The sequence below is a fragment of the Zootoca vivipara genome, chromosome 1 (genome assembly GCF_965207765.1).
Source record: "Zootoca vivipara chromosome 1, rZooViv2.hap1.1, whole genome shotgun sequence".
In the NCBI taxonomy this organism is placed as follows: Eukaryota; Metazoa; Chordata; class Lepidosauria; order Squamata; family Lacertidae; genus Zootoca; species Zootoca vivipara.
This window is the reverse complement of record NC_142582.1, coordinates 63,821,674-63,841,992: the sequence shown is the minus strand read 5'-3', so window position 1 is coordinate 63,841,992 and position 20,319 is coordinate 63,821,674. Positions and strand designations below refer to the sequence as shown.

Genomic DNA, 20,319 nt, shown 5'->3' with positions numbered 1-20,319 from the left:
CTCAGTGGTTTAGACCACAGTGCTACCTGTGTCCCAGAATTGGGTGGTGGGGTGGTATAGGGAATGCTGTTGCAGTAGCATAGGAAGAGGGGAAAGTGTCAAGGTCCTATGTAGGTGTGGGACACATACAGTGGAGTGGCTCATGCATTGCTTCAGGCTTTACCTCCTCTGGTTTTTTGTTTTTTAATACCCCCCCCCCCAGTCTATATTAAGCAATAGTGGGTTTCCTGTGCATGCTGCCTTTATGGACTGCCTTTATGGGAAGCAACAGCTCGTGGACCCCTTCTTAGGCCCTGCTACTAGCAACTTGACCATCTCTTTCGACATGCTGCACAGTTCTATGCATCTGGTGTTCAGAGAGGGAAACTCCCTGTTGTGTTGAGGATTGCGGTTGGAATCACAATCCCCACCATTAACAGAGCAGATTCTACTATTTAGTGGATTCTTCTGAGTCCTGTTTTCAAAAGAGTGTGGGCAATGGAAATGGAAACTGTGGGAGACCCACCAGGTTAGTTTCACTGGGTCTTTCTAAGAGGGGAGAAAAACCGCTGCTGGCTTTTGTTGTTGCTTAAACGTGTTGTTAGATTTAGGGAACCTGAAGAGTGAGATATACCATGCGTTTGGATAATTAAATGTTCACCACATATGCACAGAAACTTTGCCACATCAGAAATGAATGTAGAAAACACGCCTGAGATCCTTGCGGACAAAATAAAGACTGACGACTCACACTTCGTCTCTAAGTTAGCATTGCTTCTGCCTTGCCCCCCTTTCTGTTTCCTAACCCATGGTGAAGGATTGCCTCAAGTTCATGAGACAAACTGTGTCTCACTTAATATAGACAATGGTAGCAGCAGGTCAAGAATTTCCACATGGACAGTGAGGATACATTGCAGCACTTCAGTGCCCCTCAGGGGTGCCCATCAACTTTGGGGGCCCCAGCTCCCACAAATATTTTAGGGGGGGGCAAAGACTCCTCAGCCCCTAGGAGGTGACCCTTATGGTGTCCCTTCAGTCTTTCAAAATAAAGAGGGGCAGACACTTCTGTACAAACTTTGAGAGCAAGTCCTACTGAACTCAGTGAGAATTGCTTCCGAGTAAACGTGCAAAGGTTTGGGCAGTTGGTAGTCTTCCCACTTGACATCATGCCTGCCCCACCGCTGATATGACATCCTCTGAGACAAAGCAAGGGATCCCTTAGTACCCAATCATGTCATTAATTCACAACATTGACAGCAAATGGAAGAGTGAAGGATGGTTGGCACGTGTGCACTGCTCCCATATCAAACCCTTTAATGGCCACTTAAAGCAACTTCCTTGAGTTGGTTACAAAAAGAAAGGAAGATGATGGGGGTGGGTGGGAAACCCTCCTGGTCCGACTCATCTAAAAGAACCAGGGAGAGCCCCCCCCCCCCGTTCCAGTAATTAGCAGCGTCCCTCACTTTGCAAGCTGCTTGCAGCAAGCATGGCAATATCTTTTGTGACATACTCGGATTTCAAAGACCGTCCTCAGAACCAGCTGCAGCTCACGAAATCAGGCAACTTTTTCTGCAGAAGATATAATGCCAAGCCTTTTGAAATGAAAGCTGGGGCTGGACTAGTAGAGATTAATGTAGCGGGTGGGGGGGGCATGCTTCTTGTTTGATAAGCCACAGATGTCTGCTTGATTTGTTGAGATGGCTGACAGTTGCTGATGGCTTGCAGCTTGGGATTTACCCCTCACCCATAAAGTGATCAGTTCAGGTTTACCAATGGACTAGATGTATGTTGCTGACATCCAGTAAATCATGGGCTGACTGGCAGGATAGGGGACATTTTATCGGCTGCAGTAAGGGAGCATAAGAGTGGTGTCTATGTACTCAGGTTCCCTCCTGGATAAGTAGTATTTTATGAAATAAATGAGATATATTTGCATGGCCTTTAAAACAGCTTCATAGGATGCTGAAGGCTGGGTGCACACTTGGCTGGAAACGCATACTCTCAAGTATTAATGAATGTGCTACTAAGCAATCCAGGGGATTACATATGTCACTAAGAGTGCAATCTTAAGCGCACCAGGTAAAGAATAAGTCCCACTGAACTCAGTGCACTTTAATTCTGAATAAGCATGCAGAAGATGGTGCTTTTAGGGACTTAATTAAGTCTCTCTTTAAGTTTATAATCATATGCTATAATATCTGTTATGCGTGATATACATAGCTAATATTGAAATAAACTTTGAGATCGAAACATTGGGTTAATTAGTTGATCCTGAAAATATTATTAATCAGACGCAACTCATTTTAATTCTAACTACTTTTTCTTTACAATCTGATACCATTCGGTCTCAACTTGGACACAATAAATTTTATTGGGACCCATCAGTTCACCCATTTATCTGAGAATCAACAAGTGCTGATTGATCAGTGGATCACTCACTAGGTTCCCCTGTCAAGGGCACTTCCCAGCCAAAGGAATGCACATGGCACATAGTTGACTTTTTAATGTCAGAGATAACACAGACACTTCTACAACTCTGGATACCTATGCACACCAATTTAGCATCTAGGCAGCTGTTCCCAAGTCCATGCTCTAGGGAGCAGTTGCCACAACAGGGAACCATCCAACCCTTCCCCCGTTTATGTACCTTCCCCTGACAGGCTGCACACATGGATCCGGCAACTATGCCTGTGTGGAAGCTTCCTGTTTCAATTCTGTCCTGATTCTGGGGGAAGCGGTGCAGGAGAGAGTGGGGAAGCACACAGCCCTTCACTTGCTTGACCAGCCTCTTCCTACTCCAAAGCTTCCCCTGATTTTTGCTTCCTGACTGGTGGTCCAGGTCCCCACATCTCACTGCCCGATTCTCCCAAGTCAGACTCCAGTCCCCCTCCAAACTAAAAACACTCACTGTAAAAAGTTAACAAACATGAAAAGATTAAGAGATTGGTGTTTTATGCATACTGTTTATAGGTGGTATATAAATGCTTCTGAATACAATACGAAGTTTAAAATATAAAATCTCCAAGTTCAAAAGTATCCACCTCCTCACAATGTCTAGATTCCTTGGCACAAAGAACACTGACCTCACTTCATTGATGCCATCAGGGAGGAGGGGTCCTTTGCACGTTCTACACCAGTGGGACCCATTTTTACATTTGATTTATGCTTAATAGTGCTACTAGTGTACCTTAATCTTAAAATAGTAGCTCACAGAGCAATAGACACAGCATTACCACTAAATGAAAACTAGTCCTGCAATGTGACAGGAGAAAGACAAGAACATCTGGCCGGCCAAAAATATGTATCTTATTTTAAAATATGGCTCCTGTCTTTCTCCTGCAGCACTTGTGGGCATTGATAAAATGAGCAGCTTCTCAGAAGAACACATGCAGAGCTCCTTTGGTCTGGCCAGCTTTGTTGTGACCCACCTCGTATGACCTCACAATTCACCTGTGCGTCCTGACCCACTGGCTGAAGAAATATGTTCTACACAATGCATGAGAGTGTTTCAACATAAATTTTCAAGAGGTGATGCAGCCTTGAATTTGGATGTGTTGTAAATACTTCAGCCAACTGGTAGCACCAGTAAATTTATATTCCAACCAGCAGATGGCTGCAAAGAGGCTCCCGTAGCTCCTTTTGGTCTCTGCAGCTTTCAGCCAATAGGAAGCTCAAGCAAGACTCCATGTGCTAGTGTGGCTCACACACCTTTCATCCTAGCAGTAATTTCAGCCAGGAAGGAAATGCACACTCATCAGTTATTTCAGTTAACAGGAACTACAAACCGGCAAACAGGTCTCTACTTCAAGCATTCAGCACAGTACCACTGAAGTTCAGTTTTTACAGAACCAGCTGGAACTAGGGCTGTGTACACATTACCATTTACTCTGGCTCCAGTACATTTTTGCCACTGGCTTTTAAATCTGTGTACACACAAATTTACCCAGGATGCAGAGCTATCCTGTGGTTCCTTGAGAAATACTGCTGTTCAATGCTTTTTCCCTCAAAGCAGCTTTAATCTGACAGGAAAGCTAACTAATATGTTTCTGGCATTTATATACTACCCAATTAGCCATGTCCTCTATGCCCTTCACAAATTTAAAAATCAATAGGATACAAATGTAGGAAACTAAAGGATTCAATTTAAAAGCTATACCAGCACAAAAAGAAGTGTAAAACCATACAAAGTAGTGTACGATCACTAACAATAATTAAAAGATCAAAGCACACTTGCTGGTTGCAGAACTATGAAGCCAGCATACCTGGGCACAAGCAGTTAGTCCAAGGAGCCACAACAACAACAAAATCTGACAATGGTATTTTATTTTATTTTTGTATATTTAGTTGAATTGGTACCTATGTTCATGACTCAGACAAATGCACTAGAGCTAAAGTTCTGCTTTGAACAAACCTTTAAGGTGTCTGGTTTGTGGTGTTTTCCCAGATTGCTAAATTTAGTATATTAGTTCACCCCCTGCTAGACTTTAAGAAATAGATTGCACATAATGTGGGACTGTCTGCAATAATCAATTGTAGGGGAAAGGACTTGTAACATTTCCCTTTTTAAAACACACACACACACACACACACACACCCTAAACCTGAACGTCTAAAATGTCAGCAGTAACAATGTTACATAAAACCAAAGCAGTTAAAAAAATGAATCGGGCAAAAATGTAATTTATGCCTGTGTAATTAGCACAGCTTTAATACTGAAATGTACACCACGTAGAGAAATAAAGCCACGGGGGCCCTTTCACACCTGCAGAGCATATGGAATTCCAAACAATTAAAAGCAATGAGTATCTGAAAGCAAACAAAAGTGTGGTTCATTTGTTTAGCAAAAACCATAGATGGATGGAAACAAATTGGTACAAAGCATATTTAGACAAAAGTTGCTCATCGGACAGAATTCTCAATCCCTAAATTAATTTTGCTGGATAGCTTGATTAAGCTTGGTCTCTGTCTGAGATATTGGAGAGTTTCTGCCAGTTGGGTAGACTATATTAAGATAGACAGGGTGGTGTGCAGCCTTCTCTAGATGGGTTTGTGCTTCTTCTGAAAAAGCATATCTATAGTTTCCTCCTGGATCCACTGCTGGAGGCCCAGCTATATGAACAATGATAATCTGGCTCTAATAATCTATGCTCTGGTAACATCAATACTGAATTACTGTAAAGTGCTTTACATGGGGCTTGCCTTTGAAGACTGTACAGAAACAGCAACTAGTGCAGAATACATCCACTGGGTTGCTGGCACACTTGAGCCAAACTGTTTATATAACACCGGTTTTAGCACAGCTGCACTGGCTCCCTATACTTTTCCAATCCCAGGATGACAACAAGGGAGAGGTCTGCCTGGTGTCATCATTAACATCCTTGCATTGTCTGGTAAAAACTAATCTATTCTCACAGGCATTTGGCAGATTATGACAATCTTGTATGGTTGGTACATTTTTGTTGATTAAATTTTTGCTTCTGTTTTATTGGGTGTGTTCTATGCATTGTTTTTTTTTAATTGAATGGCATTGTTATTTCTGATTTTATTTTATGCTCTCAATATAGTGTGAGTTGCTTAGAGACTTTATATAGCAACGGGCTAAACATTTTAAATAGTAGTAGTAGTAGTAGTAGTAGTAATAATAATAATAATAGACTACTTGTCTGATTTGGTTTGAAGAAGCTTCATATATCTTAATTCAGTGGTTTTCAAAGGGTGTGGTTTGCCACCCTGGTGTGGCAGGAGAGGATGGCAAATGTGGGAAGACTCAAGGACAATTTTTTAAAAAAACATTTCAGTGTAGTATGCAGTAACAGTATTCACTGCTCTGTTAAACAGTATTGGCTATTCTACAACATATTGTTACGAACAGGGTTTTCCAACTCTGACAGATATGAAAGATAAGAAAAGTGAAAGGCTAGTTTGTGTTGATGAGGGGATGAGTTTGTCTCAAATTAGACCTAATATTAATGAGATCACCTGGTAAAAGCAAGCTCACACCTCTCATTGAGTTTGTATGCATATTTAAGGTGGCACATGTAAGAGGCTCGTTTATAATTATATTTTGGGAATGATTTATGTTCTTATGTAGTTGCACTGTTTTATACATTTTGGATGTCCCAGGGTTACATTATAAAGTAATTGTGTTCTATGTTACAAATCAAACACTGCCAGGAGATGTTTCTCTTTATTTTCCAAAGTGTTTGATCAATACCTTTTTTGGTGTGGTGCGAGCAAATTTTTATTCTGAAAGTATGGTCGAGAGAGAAAAAAGTTTGAGACCCACTGTCTTAACTGAATCTTTTGTGGTAGAAAAAACTGTGTAAATCAATTCAAAGCATAAGCAAACTGGACATTACAAAATCTCTTGTGAACCACACACTCTATCTTACAAATATTACAGGTGAACACAAAAACAAGTATTGCCACTATGTATACTTTAAGAGTTTCACCAAAGCCGAAATGAAGACTGCAAATATAAAGTGAGATCATTTTGGCAGCAATTGTGCTAAATAGGGATTTTCCAAGCTTGGCTGCTAACCCGAGATTCCTTGCTCAGGATCACATTGCTAGTAGATTACAAAATTGGCCAGAATAGACGCCCAGCTCAAATGACAGATTTGCCCAACCTGTGCTGTGTTAAAGGAAACTCAGCCATGTTTTGTAAACCAGAGCTAATATTTTCCATCTGTAACTAAGTACAAGATTGATGAAGGAAATAAAAGTATAGGCAGCAGTAGTGAACAAATCAGAAAAGAAAGAGGGAGAAGAAATCAAAATCAGTTTTAATTTTAAAACTTTTGTCCTTAGTACAGTTTTCTTCTTTAGGATCATATAAGAAAATACACAAACAATTGCCACAGCTACTGGGGGGAAAGATGAATTATTTTATAAGCTCTCCTCTACTTTCCATTTAGGAGTAAATTTTTGATACTCTGCCCAAAAACCGATGTAATGCATTTCCATGGGAATGTTGCAACGATGGATCAATTGTGATCCCTGCCACAAAAATAAGAACACTTTCTTTGCCGAATCTGATTTTTTAAAGCTGGTTAAAACCCAAGGATACATTTATAAAATAAACTCTAAGGTTGTATTTTTAAAGCAAACATCCTTAAGGTAAATAAAATGCATCTGCATTTTAGGCTGAATTTTATGAGCACTTACTTGGGAGTAAGCCCCATTGGACACAGTGGAACTTCAGAAAAAAACATGGGCCACTTGTCAGTTTATCTCAGTTAATCTTCCAATTTCATTTTACCCTCTTGAAAATGTACAAGTGCGTATAACATTCTCATCCTCCAAAAGAGCATAGAGATTATAGAATGAAATATTACAATGTTTATCACTGGTAATATGGAAAACAAAATGCTATTATAAAGACTGAAGTATGTGTGTATAAGATAACAGTTTTATAGCATTTAAAAGAATTGCAGAAAATAGAAATCAGTCATGATTGAATGGGCCAAGGATCTGGGTCATAATGTGATGATGTCGCAGTGGGAAAAATTGTGGAAGAAAGGTATGAAATTTACGGCTTGTACGGTGTTGAAAGAAAACTTGATGAAAATGATGTATAGATGGTATCTGACGCCGGTCAAGCTAGCTAAAATGTACCACAAAAGCGACAATAAATGTTGGAAATGTAAACAGGATGTTGGCTCATTCTACCATATGTGGTGGACATGCCCTAAGATAAAAGGCTTCTGGGAAATGATTTATAATGAATTGAAAAAGATGTTTAAAAACACATTCTTGAAAAAACCGGAAGCCTTTTTGCTTGGAATAATTGGGGAAGAAATTCCCAAGGAGGATGTTAATCTGTTTATGTATGCCACCACAGCTGCTAGGATTTTAATAGCAAAATATTGGAAAAAAGAGGAATTGCCTTCGAAGCAGGAATGGCAAATGAAAATGATGGACTACATGGAATTGGCAGAACTGACAGGAAGACTCCGGGACCAGACAAATGACAAAGTTTTAAAAGACTGGAAGAAATTTAAAATGTATATAGGGAATGTATTCAATAATTAGAGTTTGAATATCCAGGAAAATAAAGAGGTTAAGGCATTAGGGAAATAATAGAAGATTAAAAGTTTGAAATCAGGGTAGATGATATGAAGATGAATTAATTTTGAAGTTTTAAAGGGATCACATGATGGGAAAGAAAGATGATTTAGAAACTGCTATAAAAGTTTATAAAAAGGAAAATCAGATAGTAGGGAATTGGGGAAGCCTGAAGTCAATGATTTTTAAAATGGATGAGAAATGATATATTTTTCTGTTATATGTTGTTCGATTTTTGTATTTTTGTATTTTGTATTTTTGTATTTTTGTATTTTGTGTTTTGATGTTTTTTGTATTTTGTATGTTTGTTGATAAAACGATTAATAAAAAATATATTAAAAAAAAGAATTGCAGAAAATAGTGGGAGCAACATTTGTTTTCTACAAACACAAATGTACGCATACATGCACACACACAAATACATATATAATATAATATCAAATATTTATTACTGTCAAAAAACCATTAAACATATATATTGGTTACATATACAGTGGTACCTTGGTTTAAGAACAGCTTAGTTTATGAACAACTTTGATTAAGAATGCTGCAAACCCGGAAGTAGGTGTTTTGGTTTGTGAACTTTGCCTTGGTTTAAGAACATGTTTTGCTTCCTGTTGAGTGTGTTCCATTTGTAAATTGAGTCCCCCACTGCTATGGGAAAGCACAACTTGTTTTAAGAATGGACTTCCAGAACAGATTAAGTTCGTAAACCAAGGTACCACAGTACACAGATATATCCATAAATTATATTCAACGTATGGTTTATGCAACTAATTGCATAATTATTTAATTTATTTCCAGAAATATGTGATGTGCAGTATAAAGAAGTCCCGCCTTTTCTCTCTTCTCAGTCTCCAGTCAATTACAGTACTTTCACTGGATAACCCTGAGTAGCCCTGGACCCTTGTTCGTGGAGATCCCTCTTTTGTGCTTCACAGTAGGGCAACCAAGTGGAACAGTGAGTGCTGGGTCAGGCCGGCACACAAGACTGACTCCTTCACTATGCCCAGGCTGACTTATTCCTCCCTCCCTGTCCACTGGTTGGCTAGGAAATACCGTGTTTCCCCTTTTTTAAGACGTAGTCATTATATAAGCCATAGCAGGATTTCTAAGCAATTGCGCGATACAAGCCATACCCCGAAAATAAGACATACTGATAGACCCTTCACCCACTAGCAATAACCCCCCTCCTGCCAGCCAACTCCCCCCTTAAAAATCTCTCCCCATTTTGCTGTCGCTCCACAGACACGTATTTCCTTTAAAAGCTTGTAAAAATGCACCGAACAGCCGTAGCTGCTGGCTGCTGAAGCCTTGTGATTTCCCTTCCCCGTTTCTGAGAGCATTTTTTTAAATAAAAAGATCCAAAAATAATTTTTTTAGCCAAGCTGTGTAAGCTCTACTTGGTGAAGGGGAGAAAAGTGGGGTGGGGAGGAGATGAAGGCACGAGGAAGAAAAGAGGGGCGATTGAAGAATGCAAAGGCTGTTTTCCCTTTTAGGGAGAGACCTCCGTGCGCGCGTCTGTCTCTCTCCCCCCCCCTGCGTGTCTCTCTCTCTCTCTCTCTCTCTCTCTCTCTCTCTCTCTCTCTCTCTCTCTCACACACACACACACACACACACACACACACACACACACAGCCCACCTCTCGCTTCCCCCCACCTTTCCCTAAATTCCCTTCCATTCAATGCACGTTGATTTCCTCTTAACGGGAATCTCCTGTGTCTGATTGTTGTCTCATTGCTTTTACCGGGCATAAAGCAGCCTTTTAAAAATCCTGCTGCAGTTTTCTTTCTACCTTATGCTGCTTGGTTGTCTGTGGAGCTGCCCCTTTAAGGATTTGTAAGTAGTCTGGATCGCAGTCCTTGCCTTGGGGACTTTTATTTATTTATTAAGGACTTTTTCCTTCGCTGTTTGCGAGCTGCTAAAAGGAGCTGCTAAACGCTGCTTTACACAAAAGTTAAACTGCCGGTCCTAACAACACGTGCTTCCTCACCTCGCTGGCTCAATTGCTTCTCAATTGCTACCATTTACCAAGTCAGCAATCTTAATTGCTGCTTAGCTGGCTTCTTTGTTCTCAGCAGGTAGCTTCTTTGCTATCAGTGATAGCACTGCAAAGTGCTATGTTGTTGGAACTTCAGACAGTCTTGCAGTCTTGGGCAGCTGGCTGGTAGAGATCCTTACTTGCTTTAGGTATAGGCTACTGCTAGGACTGTATCACACAGATAGATTCCATTATACTGGTTTAGATTTAAGAAGCTCCAGTGTAGCAGATTGCTATTAAGTGAGTCCCCACCTTGGAGGAGAGAGAGAGCAGCCCTTCGCGAACATCCCAGGGCCGGGGAGAGAGGGCTGCACCAGGGACGCACACACCTCCCTTCCCTCAGACTCGTAATAAAAATACCGGTACCAGTAAGACATCCCACCAAAAATAAGCCACCCTGTGGTTTTTTGAGAAAAAAAAGTAATAAGACGGTGTCTTAAAAAGGGGGAAACACGGTAAGACCCGACTGGGTGAACCAGAAGAGAAATGTTTCCTTCATGGCTGCACATGGCTTATTTAATGGGAAATCTGGCTAGGAGCCAGCTGGTTGTCTCCTTGCCTGCCTTCCCACCCTCTAGATTTGATTCTATCAACATTGCACATCTGTTCCTATCATTATACATTGCTATGGACTTTGTGTTAGCTCTCAGTCAACAGAGATCAGAAAATTTTTTACCTAGGTGCCCAACTGGCCACCTGAGGGCCAATATTTTTCCTCTTATCCCATAGCAATTGTTCCCTTTCCTTTGGGGGCTACCACAATAGTTCATGCCAAAATTTATGTTGCTCTATATATCCCAGTGCTATCGAGCAGGAGCAGACACCCCATCAGGGCCATGGGTAATGCAGCAGCTCATTACTTGGGACTAGTGTGCAAGTAGTTAGGGAAAGGATGCAGGTCATGTGAACAGCTGTCATGGGGTGACCTGCATTGTCCTCCTTCCAGAAATCACTCCCATCAGGTGAACTGGCTGATGCATTTCATACAACAGGTTGTCTGAATATGGGTCCTGGCATGAATCTATGCCATTACTTTCCGCAAGCTGTATCCATGAACAGTTGCGGCCTGTTTGACTCCATCTGCTTGTCACCTTCTCTTGCCTCCACTCCCTCCTGTGAGCACAACCAGTAATATGATGGAGAGGAGAACTTGTGAGATGTTAAACCTGTGCCTTCATATGTTATTGGACCACAACTTCCATCATCCACGACTTTCCATTATCCAGTAGCCTTGCTAGCTGAGGCTGATGGAAGTTGGAGTCACAACATCTGGACGGCCACACACTGTGCCTACACTTTTGAGTGGTTGGAAAATGTCTCTTCTTTCTGAGCTCTAAAAAGGACAAATCCACTTGTTTCTCTTAAAGCTATTATAAAATAGCCCTGCTACCTCTAGCACAACACAGCTCCAAAACAAATGGTTTCCCATTAGAGTATTTCTAAAATTTGCTGCAGAGTTTTTTCCAGTGACGTCCTTAATCAGTGGAGATGCATGGTTTTCATAACAGAAACACAAACATGTTTATAAAACTATTCTTGGCAGTACTGTTCTGATATACCTAGTTAAGTAATCGCAGCACATGTAGAGTATAGAGAGAAGCAGGGACAACCTAAGAATGAGGCTTATTTCATTTTTCTGGGCTGCTTATAAGTCCTAGAATTGGGTGGGTACTCGCTAAGTAGGAGGTCATGACAGGTGGCCTTTTGAAATTCAAAGTCTTGAAGGGAGTGTTAATTGTTTCATCATTTATATCCATCATTTATATCCATCCAGAGGACTCCCCTGCCCAGGAGGACTCCCCTGTCGTGAGTGCCTGCAGGTCCTCCTGCCCCTGTCTCCTTTCATTTTGTCCCCCAAATGAGGGGCTTACCTGCAGTCCTCATAAGTAGGCAGCTGCTGTTTTGGAATAAATGGGTTTAATATGAAAATTAAGGTGGTTTGCCATAAAGGTGTAGCATACTACAAGAATACAAATGTTAAAGATGTTAAAGAAGTTGAGGGATGTTGAGAATGATGCTCATTTCTATTAACGTGACTTGGAAGCAGATGTGTTGAAAGCATAAGTTTTTTAATGGGTCTCCATGTCCTGCTCTGGCCAAGTCAGTTGGAATTCACTGCAGGCTTACGGTTACCTACCAAGTGGTATCAAGAGGCATCCAGGAAGCAAGGGTCAAGGTCAAACCAAAGTTAAGCACAAGAGATCCCCATTGAGTCAAAACATAAGCAGCATAAATAAGAAGGGACTGGAAAAGAAAGCAGGTCTGGTACAACAACAACAACAACAACAACAACAACAACAACAACAACTTATTTGTACCCCACCCCCCATCCAGCTGGGTTTCCCCAGCCACCCTGGGTGGCTTTCAACAAAAATTAAAATACATTAAAATGTCACACATTGAAAACTTCCCTAAACAGGGAAGAAAGCAGGGCAAGGCATCCTTCATGAGTAGGGAACTGAATCTCATACATTGTTCAAGCAAAGGCTGGAAGCTGATATATCCTGGCCTCCCACACCATGTTGAAGACCAGTTCTTTCTCTTGATGAATGCCATTACTATCAGTGAGCCTTTTACTCTAGAGTCAAACAGTGACCTTGGACTCTTAGATGTGTACTCTGTCATCAACCAGCTACCTTGGCTTGGACTTTCTGGCAAGTTTCTTGAGGACTAGGAGGTGACCCAACATCCTACCCTGACTCAGCTGGGGGTTCATCTGCCAGAGGTGGGTCAAGAACCACACCCCAAGGGTCCTTCCTGGCCATTCCCTGGAGGCAGCCTTGTGGAGGTTCCTCCTGGTATACCAGGGCCTTCTTCCTGATTGACCCAGGTTTTTGGTGATTGAGAGAACCAGGTCCTCCGTGGAGGATTCATCATCAAAGACCAGGCCAGGGTCTGGTATGACACTGCAAAGGGAAGGACTACAATATTAAACTCATTTGATAATAATAATAATAATAATAATAATAATAATAATAATAATAATACAACAAGCCCAGTTGTATGGAGCTGTACATAGGAATGAGTAGCTTTAACTTTTGCAGATCCAAATGAAAATGGTAGGTCTGGAGATGTTCCCAAAACATGCAGCAGCAAATATAACGTGATCCATTAATGCCTCCACCCATCATGATTTCTTACATACTGGAGTGCTAGTGCAGAGCCAGACATAGGTACAGATGGTTTAGTGCCAGTCACTGCTGGGGTTTCCTTTCTCTTCGACACCCACAGCATTTTGATGAGCACAGTCACAGTGACAAGCAGCTTTCCTCTTGTCTCTCTATTCCAGCTCTAGCCTAGGAGGATGACAGCTAGAGAAGAAGGTTTGATTGCTGTGGCAATAGCACCTCCTGCCATGAAATGTGAAAACCGATGTGCCTGAAGGAATTAAATGAAAGTGACACTACTGGGGGGGATCTTAGCCGTGAGCATGCAAGTGGTATGTACACAAACAATATACTACATTTAATCATCCATCCGTTTGAGATGGTGACAGGAAGGGGGCAGGTCACAAGGCCATTATGAAGTGGCTATTTAGGGAAGTCTGTTAATTCTTACGGGCCATATGTTTGGGCTTGTGCAAAGTAGGGATGCCTTGGGGAGAAGTAATTTGGCCACCGGGTCAGAGAATCATCTGAATAAACAAACAAGCAGGTGGTACCAACCCAGATGACTTTGCACATTGCTCCAGCCTCATTACATATCCTGGGATTGTAGCCACAAAGCATAGCTGCCAAGTTATCCCTTTTTTACAGGGATTTTCCCTTATGCTGAATAGGCTTCCTCGCGAGAAAAGCGAAAACTTGGCAGCTATGCCACAAAGCAGGCAAATGGTTTCCCCCCCAACCAGCCTGTTGAGGTTTAAGTGTGAGGCTTAGCTTTAAAAAGGAACAAGCAGTAGTTGTCGCTTTCTTGCACAAGTCCCGTGGGCACAGGAGGCACAATGAACATTTATGTCCCAAGTTGATACAGCATAATTACACCTTTCATTCCCACGTGTTGATTATTTCGACAGGTATACTACAGTGGTACCTCAGGTTACAAACACCTCAGGTTACAAACACTTCGGGTTTCAGGCTCTGCTAACCTGGAAGTAGTACCTCGGGTTAAAAACTTTACCTCAGAATGAGAACAGAAATCGCACAGCAGCGGCATGGCGGCAGCAGGAGGCCCCATTATCTAAAGTGGTACCTCAGGTTAAGAACAGTTTCATGTTAAGAATGGACTTCTGGAATGAATTAAGTTCTTAACCAGAGGTACCACTGTATTGCTACTGAAACTGTGGCGGGCACTACATAAAATTAAGTTAGATGCTTTCTTTATTTATAAGCAACTTGCAATCTTGAGTGGCCTGGATAGGAGACTCTGCAGAATCCAAACCTATCAAATATTTGTATCTAACCTGGATTGTTAGGTGCCTAAAGGCTTCTACATTTTTCTCACTTACCCTCCCTTTGCTGAAATGGTATTCATGTTAAGTTGCACATGCTATGGGCTTGGTCTTCAGTCATTGTATGAGGTCGCGATGAGCAGGAAGGCACACAGCCTGCATATCCCAATAGAGTTGGTTCACACATGTATGTGGATTACTTGATTACTTGCATGTGTGAATATGCTGATCCATTCTGAGCATACAGATGAAATGTTCGCAGCCCCTCAAACACAACCAACCTGATGCAGAGAATGAGATCCACGTGGTAAGGGTGGCTAACCCTAATCCATATATCTCCTTCTCTGGCATGTGTACATACATATTTTGGACACTTATAGCTAAGAGCGTAAGATTTGAGGGCATGAACTGTGTGTAACCAGAGCTGGATGGCAGTGATAGATTTTAAGTGAAGCTACTTCATGTATTCAGAGACAAATGTATAGCTCTCCCATGATGCTTAAAAATAAAGATTGGGAGATGAGGACAGAGGCATATCTAGGGTCCCTTGTGCCCTTGGCAAGGAGCTACATTGGTGTCTCCAAAGCTAGGAGAGACCATGGACCAGAAACTGACTTCATGGTCATCAGGTTTGGGTCTACTCTGCTCCCCCTCCCCTCCCCTCCCCCTCCCCCTCCCCCTCCTGCTCTTCCATTGGTCTGTTTGCCTGCCTGCTTTCCTCCTTCCATTTGCCACCATCCCTTCTAACTATTTCCTTCTTCCCCAGAAGAGGAAGGTTTTGAATCAGGGAAGTGGTGGTAGGACATTGAATATAGGTCAGAGGATGATGGGACGTGCAGAATGGTTGGGTGCTGAGCAAGCAACAGGCTTGAGAGAGAGAGAGAGGAAGAAGCAGAAAACATGCAGATGCAGGACAGGGAGCTGAGGAGGTGGGGACTGAGTGTGTAACAGATTCACAGGAGCTTGCCAGTCCTACTGTATTCAGTTCCCCTCCCCCCCTTGTCTCCAAGGACTCAGAGACTTTTGCAGCCCTGCCACCCCTGACAGAGTTTAAGATTGCAGGGGAAACAGTCAGATGTGGAGGAGACTTCAGGGAAAGTGGGAGGCCCAAATATTCAGTTCTGGCAACTGCTTTACTGGGGCCAGTTTCACCGTAAGTTTATCTGTTTTTATTCTGATTCCTTGAATAAAGAATCAACTTTACTGCTCCTTTCTAAGTCTCTGTGCTGAGCTACAGCTGAACGAGCCCTGACAAATGGGAGCCTCTGGCAGTGGCTTTTAGTGAAAATAAAATTGGGGGAAAGTTACATGTAACTTCATAGAACATGTAGCTTGACCTTCATCTGGGAGTCATGAGGTATTCATGAAGGGATAAGAAGTCATGTGCACACAATTGTGTGTTAGCCCTATGTCCCAACATCCTGCAATTATGTTATTGGAATACAGCTAGCTGCATACTTCTGCTCCAGCTCATACTGAAAACCTGGTCAGTTTCAGTGAGGCAAAGGATTAACTGACAGTAGTCTCTTAGAAGTTAGTATTACTCTTCTATCTTTGCTTTCATCTTCTAATTCACAATCAGTGGAGCTTTACAAAGAATGTGTGGCCCATTCCACCGAGATCACGGAACCATTTTTGCTTTTATCACTGCACAGCATTAGCTCTTTTTGTTTTTATAGAAAAATGCCTCACAAGCTTTCGAACCCCCCCCCCCAATGCCACAAAGCAGAAGAACAAGAAGACATATTTCCTAGCTTACCTCCCCAGGTCGCAAGCCCTTAAAAATACCACAACTAATACTGTGGGTGAAGTGCAATATTATTTCCAAACCACCTGGCAGCAAGCTGTGGATTAAAGCAGTGCCCTTAATGTTGGGCTAATGTTCTGTGAATGCCATGCACAAATGCCAAAACAACTGGCTTCTTGTTTAAACAATGGATGTGTTGCTCTTGTTAATCGGTGCTCTTAAATGTTCTCTTTTCTTCTTTTTCCTGGTATGCAAAACTCATGCAACGTGGAGAATTGCTTCAGCAGGGAGAAGAAAAAGACAGTAAACCTGTTCAATTAAAGCACATTATCAGAGCCAGCTGTTAAGGCCCCATGAATGCCAGGGGCTTTAGGAAAAGTAAATATCCTTAGCGAAAGAAGGCAGAGGCACTCTGCCCTTGGAAGCAATACAAAGATTTCACTCTAACTGTACAAAAAGGGGGTCTTTGTCTTAGGCTGAATGCTTGAACAATGCAAAGCCCCTCAAATTTAGGGCCTAGTAAGTGTAAGCTTCTACAGATAACAGTTCAGTCTCTATCCACCCCTGCTGCAGGAAGTGACATTCTACAATGCACACCTTCATTTGCTGCATCTTCACATCATTCTGCAAGTGGCTGCCTCTTTTTTCTCCTTCCGGAAATGAATATTCTATTCATATACTAGATGAATGGTGATCTAAATACAGGGCAGGGCAGCTCTGCCATAAGGTAAGGTGAAGGAGTTGTCTCAACCAGCAGATTTCGAGGGCTGTGAAAGTGTAGCAAACTGTTAGTTATTTAATGTATTATTGTTGCAGGGAAGGCACAGCATGCTCTTTGGTCATATGCAGAGTGAGCATCCCTTCCCAGTTCCAGTGTGCTAGTCAGTTGCTCTCTCCATCCTCCCATAGATGGTGGCTCTCCGAGTCATGTGAGCCCTAGTCTTTCCCTCCTCCAGGCCAGCTCACCCACTACTGCAGCATCCTTAGGGCACTCACAGCACAGAACCCTCACCCACCCATTAGCCAGCCATATAGCTCCCTTTTGTCTTGTGGAACTCTATGCTGTGCCATGACCCCCATTGGGATTGGTCGAACAGAAAGCAGAGAGCCAAAAATAGCTACAGGCAGAGGCAATGTCAGGTGGGGCCAACTAATGCTAATTTCACCCCTATCTCCAGTCCTGCTAAGATCTACAATGGCAACACTGAGACTAAGGAGAAAGCTGGCAGCTGGGACAACCCGCTGGACTGAATGTAAGTAAGAAGGCAGGCAGTTGAAGGGCTGACTGTGGTTGGTAGGGCATTGTCCCCATTTGCCTGAACGGACCAGCTACCTCTGATTATGGCCATATACCAAACCATACCTGCCAAGCCTCCCACTGAAAAATGTGGGATCAGCAGCGGCGCGGCACTGGAAGTTGCGTAGAAGCAACTTCTGGGGCTGCTCTTCCCATGCGTGGGCACTGGAAATCGGGCAGAGCGGCACTGGAAGTCGCTTCTATGCATGCCTGGTGGCCATCTTGGTGGTGGCCGCATGGTGGCGGCCATCTTGGTGACTGCCACTGCCATGCGGCCACCACCAAGATGGCCGCCGGGCATGCGTAGAAGCGACTTCCGGTGGCGCTCTGCCCGATTTCCGGTGCCCACACATGGGAAGAGCAGCACCCAAAATGGAGGCTCCCTGGCAGGTAGGAAATCCGGGGGATTTCCGGGATTTTTCTCCATTTGGGAGAACAGTGGGAAATGGATTAAAATCCGGGGTTTTCCTGCGAAAAACGGGATACTTGGCAGCTAAGTACAGTACCAAACCATCATGGGAGTTGTCTGTATACATTTGGAGTGGCTTAAGATTCACTTCAGTTGAGCAAGGATACAGTGTTAAAACTAAGCAAGTCTGGGTGTGGTCAGATACATGGGTTGAAGACCATCCCTGATACAAATCTGGCAAACAAAACAATCAGCAATACGTACTGATGTTAAGACTGGTCCTGATTGAACTAATATGATAGAAGACCCAGAAGATGGTGTTAGGCGTATTGTGCCTCTCTGTGATCACACTATCATTGGATAAGCACTGCTAATTAAAGTGAGAGAAATAATTCACTGTGCGTTCTTTGGTGTCAGGTTACAATGTAGCCCAATTTGATCTACTCCACAGCTGTGTCAATGCACTCTTCAAGAGGCAGTATTTTACACCTTAAACACAAAGACACTTTCCTGCACGTCTATCAGAGAATTTAGAATGCTCAACACTTTCTACTTTTTTGCTGTCCAAATAAAACAAGTTTTAATCAGAGGATAAATATCTGGCTCTTCCTCTCTGTTAATTTGGGTTCCTATAAGCTGTTTTTAACCAGCAGTCATCACTTGCAAAAATCCAGTTGAGAGAAAGTGCACTGCACCAATAAACTTCAGAGTGACTTTTTGCTTTATAACAGCAGCACCAACAACGAAAAATGGGGGGGGGGAGAAGTTCCGCTCTCCAAAACAGTTACTGTGGATCCTGGCAGTCTCTTGTTGCAAAGCAGTCAGACTGGCTGGCACCCCAAAAGTAGCTTCTTCATCCCAAAGACAGCTGCAGCGCAGGCATGACGACGCGCTTTGCCAGTCGGGGGAGAGCTGGCTGAAAGCTGTCAGAGCACACCCAGAGCCCTTGAATGCCAGAGTCAGGGAGGCCAGCTGTCCGATGACAGTAAACACCATTCCAGAAGCCGTGGGGTCAAGAGGGAAGAAGAAACACCCTCCATTCATGCAGAGCTTATACCGGAGCTTCCTGAACAAGGCAGAGATACATTACAGAGTTACACCTCCAAAAGGATTCAACAGTGGCAAGAGCTTGTGTTTTCATTGCAATACTGAATGGGTGGCAGCATGATGCAAGAGGGCTTATGGATAATTTTACGGCAAGTGTGTGCATGGCAAGGTGGCAGCAGGCATATTCACCTGAACTGAATTAGCTTCATTGGGTTTTCAGGGAGCCCCCAAAGGAAAAGTGATGTAGCAGTGGTATCTGTGAACATGCAAGTTTCTGAAGAGAATTGTTTCTGCTTGTAAAAAAGTGTCTCCTGTTTCCCAGTGGTCTTCTGATAGCTGACTTTCCATGGCAAGGACTGTTTGGAATCAGAGCTTAGGAAGGAGGTTTGGGCAGGATTAGCAATGACAGACAGACAGACAGACAGACAGACAGACAGACAGACAGACAGACAGACATAGTCTTCAAGTAGCAAACAATGTATATAATAATGATGACAACAGCAATCAAATTATAATAATAAGTAGCAGAGGGAAATGTGGGAAAAACCCAATAGAGGAAGTGACTGTTTTAGGTGCAACTAATATGTGTGACCACACATGCGCTCATTGTGCCGAACCTGGAAGTGACCCAAAAAGGGGCAGAATGGGACAGGGGCGGAACAGGATGGAATGGGGCAGGCCCTGCTGACATGGGGGGGGAACACAATCCCTGCACAAATTGGTCACTACCTGTACATAAAAAATATGGCTGCATACATATTCCTGCTACTTTCCTGTGTAGGACAGAAGATTTACACTGGATAGTTTTATTATGGATGCTCTGTGAGGAGAGGGTTTTTTTAAAGGCTGAATTTCCTCCTGAGAGGGTCAAATACTAATCTTAGTTTTATTTTTGTAGTTCATATCTATCTATCTATCTATCATCTATCTATCTATCTATCTATCTATCTATCTATCTATCTATCTATCTATCTAATCTATCTATCTATCTATCTATCTATCTATCTATGAGTATCTAATCTATATAAAATGTTACTCTCCTATATTAAAAGGAAGCAAAATGACAACCTAAGGTGCCCTGAGGTTTGTCCTCAGTAAGTATGCAAACACACTAGCCTTTTCCAAGCATGTTGCTATTATGAATGCAGAGAGGGGGAGGCAGCATAAAGGACCTTATAATCACACAGAGAAGGCTATGGAGGTTGTATGTGGAAGGTTGTTCTATACTAAATGAGACCATTAGTCCATTTAGCTCAGTATTGCCTGCACTAGGCAGCAGCTGCTCTCCTGAGGTCTCCAGTGCTTTGGGCAGAGGACATTCTCAGCCCTGCCTGGAGATAC

General features: G+C 42.6%; 1 long non-coding RNA gene across 1 annotated transcript; it reads left to right on the top strand.

Annotated features, from left to right (window-relative positions):
• The first annotated feature begins 5,037 nt into the window (after nucleotides 1–5,037).
• On the top strand, nucleotides 5,038–17,587 carry LOC148687608 (uncharacterized). Its single transcript, XR_015949156.1, has 3 exons — nucleotides 5,038–5,369; nucleotides 13,378–13,527; nucleotides 17,404–17,587. It is a non-coding gene; the product is annotated as an uncharacterized LOC148687608 (long non-coding RNA).
• Nucleotides 17,588–20,319: the final 2,732 nt, after the last annotated feature.